The sequence below is a fragment of the Phascolarctos cinereus genome, unplaced genomic scaffold (genome assembly GCF_003287225.1).
Source record: "Phascolarctos cinereus isolate Bilbo 61053 unplaced genomic scaffold, phaCin_HiC Scaffold_3;HRSCAF=262, whole genome shotgun sequence".
Taxonomy (NCBI): domain Eukaryota; kingdom Metazoa; phylum Chordata; class Mammalia; order Diprotodontia; family Phascolarctidae; genus Phascolarctos; species Phascolarctos cinereus.
Window position 1 is genome coordinate 187,706,344 of NW_027555736.1, and position 20,580 is coordinate 187,726,923.

Here is a 20,580-nt window from a genome sequence, read left to right on the forward strand (position 1 = left end):
CCTGTTCTGAGCAAGCATTTTCAGACCTGATGTGCACAGATAAGAAATATAGAAATAAAGGTTAAACATTAACTCTTTTAAGTTACACAACTCTTTTAACACAACAGCTGAGAATAAGGAACTAGCAAACATCTTTAGAAACTATAAAGAAAATAATCTTTTGGCAAGTAAATGTAAATATCCTGTGTCTTTATAAAAACAGGTACCAAGGGAGAAAGAGAGAAAAATACTTCTTCATTTTGTCACCTTGTAGGCAGCTGCTACTTATCTAAGCTTAATCATTGGTCAATGCCTCTGGTAAGTGCAAGACAAAGCAATGCCCTTCAAACTGTTATGAAAGATAAAAGTTCAGTCTCCAAGAACATCACATCTAAGGTTTCCCAAGTTTCTACAAATGTAGAGTTTGGAAAGGAAGATGATGTCAACAGACTAATAAAAAATAAGACCCATTCGTATAAGGGCATCGCTAGCCAAACAAGCTCCAAGTCCAATCTCCTTATTGGAAGGTGTTTGCCACACGCTACCTTTTCACCCAACTCCATGATGCCCATATCAAGTAGTATGCATATTCTGAGTAGGAGTTTAGTCCAGAGTAGTCTTAGGGATTCTGGCCTAGGGAAGTTCTCAAAGTCTGCTAGCTGTTATTCAGCATCCAAAATATTCCCATGTATTGGTAATTCAGATACTTTATGGTTTTGGGTGGTTTTTTTTTTGTCATTTTTGTAAATAGAATGTCTTTTTTTTTTCTTTTAAAGGAAATTGGAGTTAAGTAACTTGTCCAGGGTCAAACAGCTAGCAAGTGTCTAAAGCCAGATTTGAACTTGGTTCTTCCTGACTCCAGGGCTGGTGCTCTGTCCACTGTGACACCTAGCTGCCCCCTAGAATTACTTTTTTTTTAAAAAAATGCTCTAATTGGGGAATGGAAGAAAGTGAATTTTTGTGTTTACCTCATACCCTAATTGATACACTGCTGAACTCATCTCAATTTTCTATTACATATCTTATTTTTTTCTAGGTCCATATAAACATGTGCCTACTGCAAATAGTGATAAATAACTTTTAGTTGGCAAACCTTATCCCTCAGCTGCTCCCCCACTCCACATCTTACTGTAATCGCTATCATTGCTAGTACTAGATAAAAGAGAAGTGGTGAAAGTAGGAAACTGTTTTGTACCACTTTTTTGTGGGAATGATTTTATTTCTTCACTGTATGTAATGATGGTTTTTTTGGCTTCAAGATGTTTATTGTCCTGTTAGGGAAAAAATCCTTCTACTTCATTTATGATAAACACATTAAGAAATTCCTACTCATCCTTAAAGCCTTACTGAACTCCTATCTCTTTCATGAAGACTCTGTGATTCCATTCTGTCAGTAATGATCTCCCCTCACAGACCTTATATTGTTCTAAAAATGTATTTATGTTTTGTTCTAGGCAGATTATATATAATTTTTAATATATGACAATGTACTATATATAATACACAATTATATATATGTATATGTATATGTATTCATACAAAGAAAGAATTACTATGAATTATGCCTGTGTTTTTGTCTTACTGGTAGATTGTAAGTTCCAAGAAGGCAGGGACCATAACTCATATAAACTTTGAACCTCTACAAACAGTTCGGACTTGTTTGATAAATTGATATTGTTGAAAATTACCAAAGGCCATTTATACCTTTATATGATCTATTTACTTTTGTGATTTTTTTTGTTGATACAATGTTATACTGATCACTTTCCATCCTTAAATTCCTAGTGTTCCTAACTAATAAATCTTTATTAGTTATGATCCTTTAAAAGTATAATGCTGTATTTTATTTGCTAATATATAAATTAGCAGATTACATAATTTTCAATATAATTTTTTTGGTTTTCTTTTTCCCAGAAACTGTGCCTGGGAGGAGCTAAGCCCCTTGGCTTGGCACTTCTTGAGACCATGCAATCATCTTCATTTTATGCCTTGCCACTGCTTGTATACCCACTCACATCCCTTTCCATCTTTTTTTTTTTTTAAACCATTCCCTCTGGAAAGACCAGATCAGTTGTCCCACTCACCATCTTTGTGATTTCCCATAACATCCTTCCAGTGGCTACTATTTGCCTATATGTGCTGTTTGTCTATAAGGATGACAGCAGGAACTATTTCAATTTTGTATTTGTATCCCCAGCACTTATCACAGTGCTTAAAACCTAATGAGGGCTTAATAAATACTTTTCATTCATTCAGTGTTTTTTTTTCCCCTTAGATTTTAAAATCAAAAAATTTTTGACTTTCAAAAATAACTAAATATCATACACTTAAAACTTTGTACATAATGTATATCACACAGGGATTACTTCTTTCAAAGTTTAGAGGAAAAAAATTCACCCACCCATCCCTCTGGCTCATGTGTGTGTATGTGAATTTTACAAGGCAAATCACTAATGACCTTTATTTTTTCTTCTGAGATTAGTCTGCTTAAGTCATCTATTTTTTGTGTCAGTTTTCGTAATTTTTTTTGTAAATACTCTTCTGTTTCACTTAAGTGCTCCAATTTATTCACCTGTACATAATGCGTACGTGTTCATACATATACAATGTACATAATTTGTACATATTTTCATACCATGTTCTTAATTCTGTCATCATTTCAACTTCTAATTTTGACAGCTTGTATTTTCTGTCTCCTGGATCCTTAGCACTGATATAGTCTACAATTTTCCCACTGTTCTGTCCATATCTTCTTAAGCTTCTATTTCCTACATTTCCTTCTTGGTATGGCTATAAAGTAATCAGATTATTTGATTTCTGGGACTTGGTGGAAAGTTTACACTAATTACTTAATGGATGCATAAATCCCAAAGATGGGGCCACGGGGAGTTTACTCACTGATGTTTTAAGATTTATATTGAAATACATAGCATTAACAGCATTAAGAAAAACACGACCCCAAGTTAAGAAGCTCTGGTTTACACCCATATTTTCCAGCAACTGGATCAAAGATCTAAAGATTTTAAAATAGGAAAAAAAAGAACACTATATTTATCTCAGTTGTGGAGAAGAGTATTATGGTAGAGTAGAAAGAAGTCAGAGGAGCTAGGTTCCAATCCCACTTGTGATGTTTATTATTTGTCAGATTGTGGTCAAGTCATTTTGTGCTCCCATGGGGCTCAGTTTCTTCACTATCAAATGAGGACAGTTCAACTTCATAACCTCTGAGGCACCTTCCAGCTTTAGATTTATGAGTAAACATCTACCTATCAAACAAATAGGTTTGATTATATAAAGGAAACATTTTGCACAACAAATTCTAAAAGAAAAACAGATTTTTAGAAAAAATCTGTGTAGTAACAATATGTGATAAAAATCTGACATTCAGAATACATAAAGAACTCCACTGGATAACTGATTAAAGGGAATGGACAATTTTTTAAGAATGAAAGTGACTGCTATCACTTGAGAAATGATCACTATTAATGAGAGAAATGTGAAGTAAAGTAACTTTAAGTACAACTTCATATTCATACAATTTCTAAAACTAGTTTAAATTATAACATTTAATATTTAATATTAGTGCAACTTGGGGAATTGTTACAATTGGGGAAACAGGTATTCTAATGTATCATAGATGGAGCTGTAAACTAAGTGTAATTTAAAAAACCCAGCAAGGTCCCTTGTATACTAAAATATACTACTCTTTTTGTGGTAGGAAAAAGCTCATCATTTGAAGAAGGACATAACAAATTGTTGTATACAAATGTAACAGAATAATAATGTAATTATTGCTCTGAGAAAAAAGATGAATATGAAAAGTTCAGAGACATAAACAAAGGAATATTTGAATAAACCGATGCAATCACTACATCAACATGCATTTATTAAATAGAGCTAGGTGGCACAGTGGATAGAATGCTAACTCTGGAGTTAGAAGGACCTGAGTTCAAATCCAGCCTCAGACACTTACTAGCTGTGTGACCTTGGGCAAGTCACTTAACCCTGTTTGCCTCCATTTCCTCATTTGTAAAATGAGCTGGAGAAGGAAATAAGAAACCACTCCAGTATTTTTGTCAAGAAAACCCCAAATGGGGTCATGAAAAGTCAGATATGACTGAAAAATGACTGAACAACACAACGAAACAATATGTGCTAGGCTCTATGCTAGGCACTGTGGGTATAGAGGAAAAAAAATGAAACAATCCTTGCCTTCAAGGAGATCATATTCTATTGGGTGAAATGATGTGAACATAAGTATATACAAGGGGTGTGTGTGTGTGTGTGTGTGTGTGTGTGTGTGTGTGTGTGTGTGTGTAACTGGGGAAGGCACTAGTGGCTGGGGGGAATAATAAAATGCCTCATGTAGGAGGTAGGGATGGAGCTGAACCCTAAAGAAAACCAGGGATTCTGTGAGATAGTGGTGAGGACACAGGACATTCCAGGACTAAGGAACAGCTCATTCAAAGACATGGAGCCTGAAGGAGTACTGGAGAGGAACAGCAAGGAGGCCTAGACAGAGTACATGAAGGAGAGGAAAGGTAGGGTGAAGGAGGGCTGTGAAGGGCTTTGAAGGACAGCAGAGTTTGAAAACACATGGAATTTAGTTGAATAGGAGAGTGACCAGGCTTAAGATTTGTGCTTTAGGAAAATCATTTTGGTAGCTAGGTAGTGAGAATGGACTGGAGAGGGGAAGAGAGTGGAGGCAGAGTGGTAAATGAAGACACACATCTTGTATATACTTACATTTACATTGTTTCACCCAGTAAATAGTAGTTTAGACAAGATTCATGAGGGCTTGAGGTGTAAGTAGATGGATGTGAGAGATGCCGTGGAGGTAAAACTGATATGCCTTGGCAACTGATTGTAGAATGAAGAAGAGTAAGGAGCTGAGGAAGACGCTGGTTGCGAACCTAAGTGTTATTACATAGATCAGAAGAGGGGATATAGAAAGCAAACAAGTAATTCTTATGTTGAAGTTTTTTCTTTTGGATCTTACGATTTTATTTGGGATTTTATTCCTCATCTTGTTTGTTTGCATTTGAGATTATGCTGGCAGGTACCCAGTGTCCTTACTTCACTTTATTTCCCCATTATAACATAAGTAGTATTGTTTTCATGGAAGTTGGTGAGAGAAAAGAGAGAATGCTGTTGAAACACATTGCCTCTCCTCCTTAAAGAAGACTTTCTCCCGTGGGGATATAGTGGAAAGGAATCCAGGCTCCTGCTATAAAGAAACAACTGGTTTCTGAAGAGAACTTGAGGTGATGCCAGAGCAAGGAAAGACTTGCCCTACTTTATGACCCAAGAGGTTCCAACTCCTCTCCTCCCCTATATCCCTTCCAAACAACTTCCTCAGTCCTAGCAATATTTTCTGTCCTCCTCTTTATCTACTGTTGTTTGTTACTCATTCTCAATGTCTTTCTAATCTTTTCTACTCTGTACTACAAAGACCTTACCATAAAAATACATTCATAGAAGAAATCACAGTCAACCAAAACAACATTTAATTAGAGTGACTACCAAATGGTCAGAAACTGATGTATTATCATGCTCAGTTCTGGGCCTTAAATATTAGGAATGACTTCGATAGTTTGGAATCCACCCAGGGAAAGACAACCAAGATACAAAGTCATTCCCTATGTGGATTTGTTGAAGGATGATATTGAAATGTTTAAAGTAAAGAAAAAAAAGGCTGGGGAGAAGGGAAGGAAAGGATGGCTGTCTTCAAATATCTGAAGGGCTGTCGTATAAAACAGAGACTACATTTGTTCTACTTGTATGGAAGATGCAAAGAAGCAATTTTAGGCTTAATGTAAGGAAATCCTTTGGATTCTTGTCCAAACGTGGACTGAACTGCTGTCAGTAGTGGGCTCCCCACCCCAAAGTTCTTCAAGCAAAGGCTGGATGGCTCTTTGTAGCATGTGTTGTAGAAGAGATTATAGTTTAGGTACAAGATGGATTAGATGACTTCTGAGGTCCCTTCCCAATTCTGAGCTTTGGTAGTTCTAAAATAAGTAAGTAAGCAAATAAATACAAATTTTAAAAAAGGAAATGTGGGGGCAGCTAGGTGATGCAGTGAATAGAACACCAGCCCTGGAGTCAAGAGGACCCGAGTTCAAATCCGGCCTCAGACACATAACATTCACAAGCTGTGTGACTCTGGGCAAGTCACTTAACCCCAATCACCTCACCAAAAACAAGAACAAAAAAAGGAGATGTGGACTGGTAGATGTATTTACAAATGGTTGATAACTTAAAATGTTGATTAATGAAAAAAATGTTATGTTGTCCTAGAGGGCAGCATCTAGCCAATGAATGGAAATTAGAGAAAAGTAGATTTTTATGATATTATGAGTTAAGTTGCTTCCATTTGTCTCTAGTATTGGCCTGCAAATTTGCTCGTATCTCCCCCATGCTGAAAAAAAAATCCTTACTTGATCCTCCTGTCTTCACTTCTCTTTGAAAAGGCCTTCTACAATAGGTGCCTCCACTCTCTCTCCTCTCCTTCTCTTCTTAACCCCTCACAATCTAGCTTCTGACCTTATCATTCCACTGAAACTGCTTTTTCCAAACTTATCAATGATCTCGTACTTTCCAAATCCAACGACATTTTCTCAATCTTCATTCTTCTTGACTTTCCTGCAGTCTTTGATGCTGTAGATCACCCTCTCCTCCTTGATACTCTCTTCTCTCTAGGTTTTTAGAACACCACTACTCTCTGCTAGTTCTTCTCCTATTTTTCTTGACCAATCCATCTCAGTCACCTTTGCAGGATTCTCATCACACCCTCTAATCATAGGTGTCCCTCAGGGTTCTGTGCTAGGTCCTCTTCTTTCCTCCCTCCATACATCAGCTCCCATGGATTGAATCACCATTTCTATGCTGCTGATTCTCAAATCTACCTATACTGCCCCAACCTCTCTGCTGACCTCCAATCTCACATCTCCAAATGCTTTTCAGACATATGAAATATCTTAAACTCAACATGTCCAAAATGGAACTCATTCTCTTTCTCCTGAAACCCCCCCCCATTACTGTAGAGGGTAATACCACCCTCCTAGTCCCTCAGGCTTTCAACCTAGTTATCATCCTCAATTCCTCACTATCTCTTATCCCCTCTATCCAATCTGTTGCCAGGGTCTGTTGATTTCACCTTTGCAATATCCTTCTCTCCTCTGATGCTGCCACCACTTAGTGTAGGCCCTTATCACCTCATATCTGAACTACTGCAATAGCTTACTGGTGGGTCAGACTGTCTCACGTCTCTTCCCACTCCAATCCATTTCTATTCAGCCACTAAGGTGATTTTCCTACAGCATAGGTCTGACCATCACTCCCACCCTAACCCCCGCACCCAACTCAGTAAATTCTGGTGGCTTCCTATTGTTCCCAAGATCAAATTCAAATTCAAAATCTTCTGTTTGGCATTCAAAGCCTTCATAATCTAGCCTTTCTCCTATCTTTCCATTCTTACTACACCTTATTCCCTGCCATGTTCTCTTTGATCCAGTGACACTGGTCTCTTAGCTGTTTCATGAAAAAGACACCATCTGTCAGCTCTGGGCATTCTCTCTGGCTCTCCTCTGTGCCCAGAATACTCTCCCTACTCATCTCTGACTACTGGTTTTCCTGACTTCAAGTTCCAACTAAAATCCCACCTGTTACAGGAAGTCCTTCCCAACCCTCTTGGTTCTTGCATGTTCCTTCTGTTAATTATTTCCTATTTGTCCTGTATATAGCTTGTTTGTATATATTTGTTGGCTTGTTATTTCCCCCACTAGACTGTAAGCTCCCTTAGGGTAGGGACTTTCTTTTGCCTCTTTTTGTATTTCCACAGCTTAGCATAGTGCCTGGCACATAGTAGGTACTTAATAAATGTTTACTGACTGACTGAGAGACTACAGGAATTGTTTTCCCTTTGTTGTTAGCCTTGGACTTAACTAGGGTACATCACACATTCTCTTCTATCTTCCCCTCCCCTCACCCCTTACTTATATCCTTCCTTTCTCTACCTTGGACTTGCAAAAAACATTGATGCACCTGTAGGCAAGGTTTTGTGAGATTTAATCCATGGGGTTTCAGGCCTTTTTTTTCTCCCTACCATCACTTTTACTTGACTTTTGCTTTTACTCTTGTCTCCTCATTTAGGAAGTAATCTCTTAATGGTCTTTTTGTTGTTGTTTTCCTTAGTAACAGGATTTGTTTACCTTCTTACATTTCTATTGCCTGGGGTGTTTGAGAAATAACTTCTTCTGGCTTTTGTCCTAGGAATGTTTAAAATCTCTTTTTTTTAACTGAACTTTTTAAAAAAAATTTATAGTTATGCCCAAATTTGCAGGGTAGACTTCATTTTAAGTTTCGTTGCTTTTTTGGAATACATTATTCCCTTCTCTCTGTTCTTTGCTGAACTTTGTTGCAACATTGAGAGTTGCCACATTGCTGTTCTGGTCTGAGAAAATTTCTGCCATTTGATTTCTTAGGCACAAGGAAGAAGGGGAGGGAGCTGTTGGAGTGTAGAGTTAATTTCTGTTGCAAGCTGCTTGGGTCAGACTGTGTAGCCTTGCTGCTGAGTGTATGTTAGATGGTAGTAGTAGGATGCTGAGTGAAGCATGTTAGGTGTTAGGGATTAACCTGCTCTGTTGTTCAAATTCTTGTCTTGTTTGGGTTCTTGGTGTCCTAGTCAGTTATGGAGTTGTGAACCACAGTTTAAAAAGAGTTAAAGGGGTCATGAGTGGAAAAAGTTTAAGAAGCCCTGTCCTAGATTATGGAGACAGCTTTATCTCTGGCACCTATTTCCTATTTTAGACAGGTCTGAAAGGTTGTAAGTATTTCAGAAAATGTCTAATCTTCCAACTTGCTGGTCATATAACCCAGAAGTCTCTCTCTTAGTTTAGTTTTAAGCTTTAGTAGGTTAAGATTGCACTAAGAATTTTGTGACACCCTGTATACATGTGCCATGCTCCATAAACGCCATGAAAAGTAGCTATAATGAAGGACTAAGGATAGCAGTTGAAACATCCAAATTGCAGGAAATGAAACTTCCAAAAAGTACAAGTAGTAAGACCTATAGTGTCCAATTTTTAAGCACAAATACCCTTAATTTAGGCATAACTTAAACTGCAGGTCCTAATACAAGGAGACAAATTTGACTTCATAGACTTAGAGGTATGAAATCATAATTGTAACATGGCTCTGGATGAATGTTGTAGGACCAATATCAACCAGAGTTTCCTCTTCCTCTTGCAACATATGTTCCCTACAAGGCGACAAAGCTATCTCTAGGACTTGATTGGCCCAAGGGACCAAGACTCAAGCTGTAGGCCGACTCAGCTTCCTTGTAGCCTCTGACTATTGATATGGCTTCCTGGTCAACTAAAGGCATAAAAAGGCCTAACCACATGGAGCTGGGGCACTTCAGATTCGGCAGATGTTCCAAGACCACTTAAGTCACCATACCTTGCCTTGCTAACCAAGATAGTTTCCATATAAGCTGTGTCTACCCAAGCCAGGTGCTAGAGTATTTTTGCTGACTATCCTCTCTATGTTATGACTATGTAGATCTCATTTTGTTGAAGTACAAGTGCCTCATTTCATCCTAACATCAAATTTGAACAGGGCTGAGGTTATCCTGCCCCTAACAACATGTATACCTTATTTAAAGAAAGAGAATGAGTGAAAGGGGTGTGTAGGGATAGGGTAGTATTGAATATTAAGAAAGTATATTCATGTAATGAAATCCTGTAACCAGTGTGGGGTAGTAGAGAGCATTTGGGCGAAGATCAATGGTGGGAGAAATAAGTTATTTTGACATTGGAGTCTACTACAGACCAATCATACAGAAAGAAGAAACAGATGAGGATTTTGGAAAATTAAACACAAGTCTAAACCAGAAGTGTGATACAACAGTGACAGGATACTTCTACTATACAGACATCTGCAGGAGTTTTTTTTCTGCCAGAAGCAGAACACCTAATAACTTCCTGACCTGCCTTAATGATAACTAAGGTAGACAAATCAATAACATAAATTTTATTATCGATGGGACTGTCCCCAAAAGAGAGGAACTAGTTGTGGGGCAGAAGTGGTGGGGATTTTTTTGAGGAACTTGCCTAGAGTTTGATTAATAAAGAAAGGAAATAGGGGAGTCGTTCAACATGCAAACTGGATTTGGAGAGAAGAGACTTCAGAGCACTCAGGGAAGTGACAAGTAGGATCCCATGGACTAAAAACTCTACAGGGAAAAATCAGCCCATGTGAGATGGAAAACACTCAGGAATGGAATTCTAGAGATACAAAAGGAAACAATTTTACTGAGGAGAAATGAGAGTTGTATGAAGAAAGTAATTTAGATTGATAGAGAACATGCCATACACCCTGGATTTTTAAAAGATATATAGACAATGAAAGCAAGGGGCAGATGAAAGGATAAATAACAAAGTATGGCACAACTCCATAAAAACATGTCAAAGGTAATAAGGCTTAGAATGAGCTGAAATTATTAAGGAAAGCTAAAGATGACAAAAACGTTTTAAGTTTCTTTTTTGTTTTAGTTCTTGTGGGGCAGAAGGATCAATTAAGGAATAGGATTGACTACTGCTTAGGATGGATGGCACTGTGATAACAAACAACACACAGGAGGCTGAGTCATCTGACTTCTTGTTTTGTTTCTCTTTTCTGGGACAAGGAGAATGACTTTTGGAACAAAATGGTCAGAGCAAAAATGGCTTAAAGAGAGTTGCCATCCAGGATAATAAAATGACATTTTAGCTAACTGTCCTTGATGGATGCCAAATAAACTCCTTTCTTGAGGTTCAAACAACAGGCAGATGCGATTAAGAGCTATCATCAGCAACGTCTGAAAGACTGTGAAGCACTGGAGAAGATACTGCAGAGATTGAAGGGTAAATGCCTCTCTGAAACATTAGTGAATAGGCTTCAAACTGTAAACAAGTAATCTTTACTTGGACGCCTAGAAAATCCTAAAGAGATGATTAGTTATCATCTAGAAAAGACAGCCACTATCACAAAGAGTTAAAATGGCTTCATCAGAAACAGGGCATACCAGAATAAACATTATTTGCCTTCTTGAAACAGTCACTAAACTAATAGATTAGGGGAATGTTTCGGATATAGTTTACTGAGATTTTAGTAAATTGTTTAATAAAGCATCTCAAGCTGTTCTTGTGGAAAAAAAGAATTAGACTAGAGAAACATACACTAAGATCTAGAACTATTTAAATGGCCAGATTTACAGAGTAGTCATTAGTGGTTCAATGTCACTTTGGGAGGTCTTCTATGGGGTGCCCCAAAGATCTGTGCTTGGGCCTGTGTTATTAAATGTTTTTAGTAATAATATGAAAAAATGACATGGATGTCATGTTTACCAAATTTATAAATAACAAAAAGTTGAGGATAGCTATCACACTGTTTGAAAAATTCAGATTCCAAACACTGACAGACTAGAACACTAAGCTAAACTCTATTAAGATAAAATTTAATAGAGATAAATGTGAGGTTAAAAAAATTTGAAAACAAACATGAATATTCCCATAGAGAAAGGACAAAAGAGAGGACTGCACGTGGGATCCTGATCTACCATGTACAGATTATTGGGACTTTTAAAACATACCTCAAACTTAATATGGTAGTACCAATATTACCCTTCTTGTTTGTCTTTGCTTCTAAACTTCTTTCTGCACTCTTCTGGGCATTCTTATGCGTATCTGAGTCTTACAGTTGGGTTCAAAAATCAATTTCAAAGTTACAATGTAGAAGTACTTTGAAAAAATTGGGGAATTTTAGTGATTTGCAAGTGCATTATGAGTCAGTAGTATGATATGGCAACCTGCAAAGCTAATGGGACAACAGGATCTTGGGATGTATTAAAAGAGGCATAGCTTTCAGAAATATGGAAGCAATGGTCCTTCTGGTAAGGTCACATCTATTGTATTATATTTAATTTTGGACACTGCAGTTTAGGAATGATTGATCAAATGGAAAATATCCAGGAAGGAAACCAGGATGGTGAAGGCCTTCAAGTCTACTCAGAAGGAACATGATAGGTATCTTTAAGTATCTGAAGTGCTATGATATGGAAGAAGGATTGGATTTGTTCTGTTTAGTCCCAGAGGCAGACCTCAGAGCAACAGTTGGAAGATGCAAATATATAAGGAAAAATTTCCTAACAATTAGAACTGATCATAAATGGAATGGGCTGCTTCAGGAGAAGTAATGGGTTCCTTCTTATTAGAGATCTTTAAGCAGAGGCTTAATGATTCGTTGACAGAAAGAAATAAAGGGAAAAAAAAGAAAGAAAATTTATTAAGTATTTACTATGTGCCAGTATGTTAAGCACTAAGGATACAAATGCAAAGCAAATACAAATACAAACAAAAAAGATAGGTTTAAGCTCAAGGAGCTTAAGTTTTAATGAGGAAAGACAGCATATAAAGAAGAATGGGAAAAAGAAGAAGCAAAGGTCCTGGAGAGGTGGTAGAAAAGTTCAAGAAGCAAGTGGAGTCAGGAGTGAAGTGCACATGGCCTGGACTGCTAATGAAATGCTGGTCCAGGGTAGGGACTCACCAATGAGAATAGGCCTCAGGGCAGAGGCTCTCCAGGATAGGAAGGCTGCTAGTAAGGAGGAGAAACCTGTAATGGGGAGTCTTTTTCAGGTATGAGTTGAACTATACGACTGTCAAGTTCTCTTCCATATCTTAAATTCTGTGATTCTCCATAATGAAAGCTCAGTCTCGCTGGATCCTTATAAATCCATGCTGCATACTGTCTTTCTGATAAATAGAGTGCTTAACATCCAGCAAATTTCACCACTGCATATTCTCAATGTAACTGAATTAAACCAATTTCCTTTCAACTAGTCATTCACATTTATCTACCTTTCAATGTGCCATATTTCAAGCTAACCAATGTGAACTATTCACAAGTAGTAATGATAATCAGTACTTTTTCAAGTGCATTCAATAGCAAAGGTCTATAGAAGATTCATTATATAATGATGACAATTGGGATTTAAATTATGTTTGAAAGTTTTATGATGCTAATTTAATGTGGTACTATATTTTGAAGCTTTTGTGTTACCCATTTTAATAGCTTATACTACAGAATATTTTAAGATACCTGCATATTTGTCATGAGTATTGCCATAAAAATAATTCTTCAGAATGAAAATATATGTAATTTGATCATCCCAGTTTTCATGAGAATAAAGCAACTTGTTTTCTGAAATATTCTAATAAAAGCTAAGATGTCAGAAGATGAAGAAGCAGCAGTAGCATCTAATTAGAACTGAGAAAGATCTGGAAATATTTTTATTGAAATAATTTACCATAAATAGTACTGAGTATCAGTATGTTCAACCTTGCTTTTTACCTATTTACATGTTTTACATATTTACATTTAGATAAATGAATTTAAACCTATAAGATGCCATAACTTTTCAAGTAGTAATTTCCATTCACTTGCCCTTTTATATGGTTGTAAATATGTAAATAAAATGACTGCCTTAAAGAGTAGGATTACTTTTTCACTCTGACCTGAAGAAATACTAAATTTGTTTCAACAGATATTAACTAGGCATCTATCCAGTATTCAATACAATAAATACATGCATAAGGCACTGCTTTAAGTGCTATAATTATCTGGTCCAGCTCCCTACTTTAGGTGAAAATATAGGGAGACTTCAGGGCAAGATGCTTGTCCTGCCTCAATAGAGCAGGGAGCTCAGTTCTCCCACACCCCTTCAGCACAAACCAAATAATGATCATGAAATTCAATAAGAAACAATAATAAATGACTTTTTCCTACCCCTGGACTGCACAAAAAGACAGCCAGAAGGGTACAAACAACAGGAAAGGGAAGCTGCTAGCAAAGCCAGTACCAGAAGCTGGCTAGGGACACTTATAGCCCAGAAGGTTTTGTATCTGGAGGCAAAGTAAGCTGAGGGCTCTACTTCCCCCAGTCTGGGAACAATTCAGGCAAAGCAGCACTCATACTGGGGCACACTAGGCCTAGGGGTTCCAAGGTATCTAGCATATCATATGTCCCCAGGTATCATATAAGTTTTCAGAGAGTCTGTTAGTTGGCTAAAATTTATCACTTTTTATTCTAAGCTATTTATTTTTCTTTTACTTGTTTCCTCCAGAGTTTAATTTCACTTTTATATCTTGCTTACTTTCTTCTAGGTATTCATGTAATCCTTGGAGAAAACAAACTTTTTCTTTTGAGTCTCTGCCTGCAGTTGTTACAGAATCATTCTCTCTTTCTAGACTGGCTTTTTGAGTATCTTTGGATCTGATACAATGCTTTATAATGGTCTGTATCTTCTTTGCTTTACTCTTCTCTCATGCCTTAGAACTGGGGCTTTGTGCCAGACTTAGACTTTGCCTCTTGATGGGCTTTTGGGTGGGTAGTTGCCCAGCTTGACCTGGGTTCCTGTATTGACCTACACCTTGTGGGGTTAGGTCCCTCTTGATCTTTGAGACTCACAGAGGAAGAAGGGGGGTGGTGGATGTTACTATTTTTTGTAACTGAGCTGAGTGGGAAGAATATAAACACATGGAAGAAAGCATGGTAGGAGTGGACACCAGATGGAATGTACTCTTATCTGAAATGGACAAAGGAAGGCTGAACACACACATGATTACAAACACAGTTTGGTGTAGAAATACATCAAACTCAATAGGGGAACAGGTAGGGTGTGGGAGGAATAGTAGCAAGTAAAACAAATTTCTTGATCTGAAAGAAAAGCAAAGAACTATAAACTAAGGGAGTACCCATCAACTGGAGAATGGCGGAGTGAAACATGGTATATGAATGTAACAGAATATTATTGCACCTTTAGAAATGATGAAAGAGATGATTTCAGAGAATCCTGGGAAGTTAGAACTGATGCAAAGCAAGGCAAGAAGATTCAAGAGAACAATTTATACAATGATAAAAACACTATTTAAAAAAACAACTTCGAAAGACTTCAGAACACAATCAATGCAATGCCCTACCAAGTCTCCAGACCTGTGACGAAGCATATTACTCACATGCTTGAAAAAGAGAGGTGATGGGCTCAGGCTGCAGAAAAAGACACATTTTTGGACATGGCCCCTGGAAATTTTTGCTTAACTATGGTAACACTTTTTTTTAACCTTCCTATTTTTAATTTAGGGAAAAAAGTTGGAAGGGAGGGGAGTGACTAAAAAAGAGAGAGACAGAGAGAGAGAGAGAGAGAGAGAGAAGACTACTGAAACACTGTAACACAATACAGAAGGCAGGCCAGAGGAGCAAAGACAAGCAGGACAATTTTGAAAGCACATACTTTTAAAAAATAATCAGCATAGACTAGAGATTCAGTTTTATATGCAATCCTCTATGTTCTACTTTGTATTTAGAAATATTTATCTATTTGATATTTAAGTTCAGAATTTTTTTTTTGTTTTTCTGGTGGCCATTTCTTGTTTTATTTTTATTTATTTTATTTTATTTAAAAAAAATTTTTTTTCCATATGCTTTTGAGTTGAAAATTTTTTCTCCCTTTTTCTCTCCCCCCCACCCTCCCCAAGACGGCGCACAATCTTACATAGGCTTTACATTTACATACCCATTAAACATATTTTCACATTAGTGAAGTTGTAAGTAAAAATTAAAACCAATAGGAGGAACCATCAGAAAGATGAAACAAAATTCAACTTAAGGTAAAATTAAGTGAGAGTGATTTGACTTCCATAGTTCTTTCTTTGGATGTGGACAGCATTTTCCATCCCGAGGCCTCTGGAGATGTCTTAGATCCTTGTAATGCTGAGAAGGGTTCAGTTTAACATTCTTAGTCATTGCATAATGTGGCTGCTATTGTATATGAAGTCCTCTGGGTTCTGCTCATTAAGTTCAGAATTTAAAAAAAAAACATTTAAAAGAAGGAAAACATTGGGTTAAAGGGAATGACAGCATCCTCCTGGCAAAGGTAGAATTTGTACCCCTGGGAGAGACTAGAACCCAAATTAAACCATCATGATATAATAATGATCATGCTGATATTAACTCACACTTATAAATACTATACTGTTTCTAAAGTGTTTTTTTTTGTCTTAACAACCTTGTGAGGTAGGTAGTATAAGCACTGTTATCCAGATTTTAGATCACCTGGCCATATTTCTAGAATACAACTTAAAGAAAATAAAGAGAAATGGTTTGTAAACTTTGGAAATAAATATCCAGATGGTTCAGCTGGAAGTCCCTTATAGAACTTTTGCCAAGAAGAAAATGACAAGTATTTCTCTCATATCACAATATTCTAAACTGGAGCCAAACTTGAAGATCATAGGAACATAAATTTAGAGTGAGAAGAGATCTTTGACATCATCTGGTCCAATCCTGACATTTCACAGATAAGGAATCTGAGGCACCTAAGAGGTTACACAGGTCTTAAGTAACAGAGCTGAAGGTTGTTGTGCAACGACAAACAGCAGAGGGAGTAAGAGAACCATCAGAAAGTGGGCAGGGAAAAAGGCAGCAAACAACTACAAAGTAGCAAAGCAGAGAAGAAAAGAGAGTCTCTAGTTCACTTAAATACTGAGAATAGAAGTTGTACAAGCATTATCAGCTACGATATGCAGCAATGAACCTAGAACTGAATCTAAAAAGAGCCTTAATTGAGAAGAACAGGGCACTTATTTAGTATCTATTACATACAATTCCAGATGTCAAGCAGGATTTTGTGCACTGACTTTGATTTGGGGATGGGTCCCAACATGAAAAAAAAAATCAGTTTGGAGACCAGCACTGCCTTTAGTTGAGTTATGAGAAGCATGGTTGCCAGATGGTTGTGGGATAAAGAAAACCACCTGCTTTCTGGATGTGTGTGAGTGTGTGGGCGTGGTTGTGGGTGTCTTTGGGATTCAGAAGGAATAGGAGTAGTGCATATTGTATTCACATACATATCCATATGTACAGCATGCTGTTAAGTTCATCTTGGGGATATTACAGGTGTTTTTCTAATTTTTTTTTTCAGGGAGATTTCAGAGCCTAGCTTACCTAGGACTTCACTTAGACAAAAGGAGAGCCCCAGTACAATAATTCCAGGCCAGTGAGTCAGTGTGTGATGCATTCCTTGGAGAGATCAGCAGGATGACTCACTTTCCTAGCTGGAAATTCACAGAGAATTTATGAGGGTTTGCAAGGTCTGAGTGCAGGGAGAGGAAGGCATCTGTACCAGGGAGGGTTGGGTCTAGTTTTCATTCAATCCATCCAACAGCATTTATTAAGTACCTACTATGTGCCAGGTACTGTACTAGCTGCTGGGAATATAAAAACAAAAATGAAACATCTGCCACTCTAAAGAGGCTTATGTTCTGGAGGGTGGGGGTAGAAACACTTATCTAGAAAGTAAATACAAGATATACAGTAAATGCAAAGTAATTTTGGCAGAGGGAAGGGGAGGATATTAGCAACTGGGAAGATCAGCATAGACTCCTGTTGGGAGGGGGGATAGCACTTGAACTGAGCTTTGAGAGAAGGTACGAATTTTATTAGGCTGATATAAGTGAGGAGGGCCTTTAGATATTCACATAGCCTATGCAAAGGCACAGAGATGAGAGATGGAATGCTGTGTACAGGTAACAAACAGGCTAGTAAGGCTATAAACACAGATTGCATGAAGGGTAATAAGACTGGAAAGGTATGCTCCAGCTGGGCTATGAAGAGCTGTAAAAGCTCCACAGAGGAGTTTGTACTTGATACTAGAAGCAGGAAGTCACTGAGCTTCTTGAGCTGGACAGCGGCATGATCAGACCTATGTTTTAGAAATATAAATGTGGCAGCTGTGTTGAGGACAGACCAGAAAGGAGAGGAGAAAGATCAATTAAGAAGCTATTGCAATAGTTCAGGCAAGAGTTGATGAAGGTATGAACTCGGGTGTTTGCCATATGAGTGTTAAGGAATAAACATGAGAAATATTATGGAAGTAGAAATGATAAAACTTGACAAACAATTATACAGTTATCCCTTCCACATCATGGGGGTTAGGGGTGTGGTGTCCCCACGATCTGGAAAATCTAAGTAAAATTTTTTGGCCCTCCTTTGTACCAGAGAAGAAGTCTGAATTTTTTTTTTAATGGGGTGTTCACAGTACCTTCTTGTAAAATTTGGTTTGGTATTATACAACACGACACATATATTCTATGCATTTCTGAGTTTCTGAACTTTTTCTGTGTTGTTTGATGGCCTTCATGTGTCGTCTACAGCTTCCATAAAACTCCCCAAAAATTCCCATTTAATTTCTTATGCCCATCTGTGATATATAGAAACCTCGATGGGGAAAGTCAAGATGTAGAAGGGATAACTGTATATGAGGAATGAGGAAAAGGGAAGAATATAAGGCAACTCCAACGTTTTGAACCTGAGTGATTAGGGGCAGCAATGCCTCTGACAGTAACAGGAAAACAAGAGGGAAAAGTTTTTGGGAAAAGACAGTGAGCTTGTGAATAACACGAATCAATATAAAATACATGCTACAACAAATAACAAACAACAAACTGATAGAATCACATTCTCCTCATCAAAGGTGTATTTTAGAGATTTAAAACTGGGTAAGTCTAGCTGGGGAGAGGGGGAGGCAGAGCCAATATGGCGGAATAAAGGCACCAACCAGCTGAACTCTCCCAACATTGCCCTCCAAACAACATTAAAATAACACCTCAAGTCAATTTTGGAGGGGCAGAGCCAACAAAAGGTCAGGGTGAGACATTTTTCCAGCCTAGGATAACTTAGGAGGTTGGCAAGAGAGGTCTATAACACTGGGGCCCATGTGGCAGCAGTATCAGTGGTGGGCTCTGGAGTTGGCTGTGGCAGCAGCACCTTCAGAAGCTCTCAGCTCAGAGATGCTAAAGGGGTTGGATTACTGATCAGAAAGAGATTATAGGGGACCCACTGCTGATGCTGGGTGCAGCTGGCACTGATTCATACACAGTTCCAGGTCACAGTTCCAGGCCAGAGAGGAATACTTGTGATTGGTCACATGGGAGCAGGGACCCTGTTCACAGTTCCAAGGCAGAAAGGAACACTAGTGCTTGTAGCTGCAGGAGAACAGAGCCCTTCCTAGGTAAAGGCTAGCATGCAGACCACAAAAACAGTAACCACACCTCTCCCTAAATCACATACCTTGGAAATGCCAAAACTTGCAGACCTTCAGAACTAGCTATGAAAACAAAAATAAAAAAGGCCTGAAGCTTAGGACAGTGCCTCCTCATCTCCAGGTGAGCAAAGCCCAACTTTAACATAAAGTTAAAGTCAAGAAATCGGCTGAGAAAATCAGCAAACAACAACAAAAAAGAAATCTGACCATAAAATGTTACTTCCAAAGTGTTTGGTCTTACTACAGGGAAGACCAAACACAAAATTAGAATGCAATATCATGAAACGGTTATATGCAATGCCTCAAAGAAAAATGCTAATTGAACCCCAACCCAACAAATATTCCTTGAAAAGTTAAAGAAAGAGATAAAAGTGGTAGAGGAAAATTTGGGAAAAGAAATGAGTGATGCAAGAAAATTAAGAAAAGAGAATTAACAGGTTGGTAAAAGAGGCACAAAAATTCACTTAAGAAAAGAACTAGAACTCACTGTTTGACAAAAACTGCTGGGAAAACTGGAAAGGAGTATGGCAGAAACTAGGTATAGACCAAAATCTTACACCCTATACCAAAATAATGCCAAAATGGGTACACAATTTAGATATAAAGGCTGATACTATAAGCAAACTGGGAGAGCAAGGAATAGTTTACCTGTCAGATTTATGGAAAACAGAAGAATTTGTGACCAAACAAGAGATAGAGAACATTATGAAATGCAAAATGGACAATTTTGATTACATTAAATTGAAAGGTTTTTGCACAAACAAAGCCAATGCAACCAAGATTAGGAGGGAAGCAGAAAACTGGGAAAGAATTTTTGCAACTAGTGTCTCTCATAAGGCCTCATTTCTCAAAATATATAGAGAACTAAGTCAAATTTATGAGAATATGAGTCATTCCCCAATTGATAAATGGTCAAAGGATATGAACAGGCAGTTTTCAGATGAAGAAATTAAAGCTATCTATAGTCACACGAAAAAATGCTCTAAATCACTATTGATTAGACAAATGTAAATCAAAACAACTTTGAGGTACCACATCATACCTATCAGGTTGACTAACATGACAAAACAGGAAAAGGATAAATGCTGGAGAAGATTTGGGAAAACTGGAACATTAATATGTTGTTGGTGGAGTTGTGAACTGATCCAACCATTTTGGAGAGCCATTTGGAAGTATGCCCCAAGGGCTATAAAAATGTTCATACCCTTTGACACAGCAATACCATTTCTAGGACTGTATCCCAAAGAGATCATACAAATGGGAAAAGGACCCACATGTACAAAAATATTTATAGCAGCTCTTTCTGTGGTGGCAAAGAATTGGAAATTGAAGGGATGCCCATCAATTGGGGAATGGCAGAACAAGTTGTAGTATATGCATGTGATGGAATACTATTACGCTATAAAAAATGATAAGCAAGCAGACTGTAGAAAAGTCTGGAAAGACCTGTATGGACTGATGCT

The 20,580-nt window shown here is 37.6% G+C and overlaps 1 protein-coding gene across 1 annotated transcript in view; it reads right to left on the reverse strand.

Annotated features, from left to right (window-relative positions):
* The window catches only part of TTBK2 (tau tubulin kinase 2), a 215,350-nt gene that overhangs the window by 12,067 nt on the left and 182,703 nt on the right, over window positions 1–20,580 (reverse strand).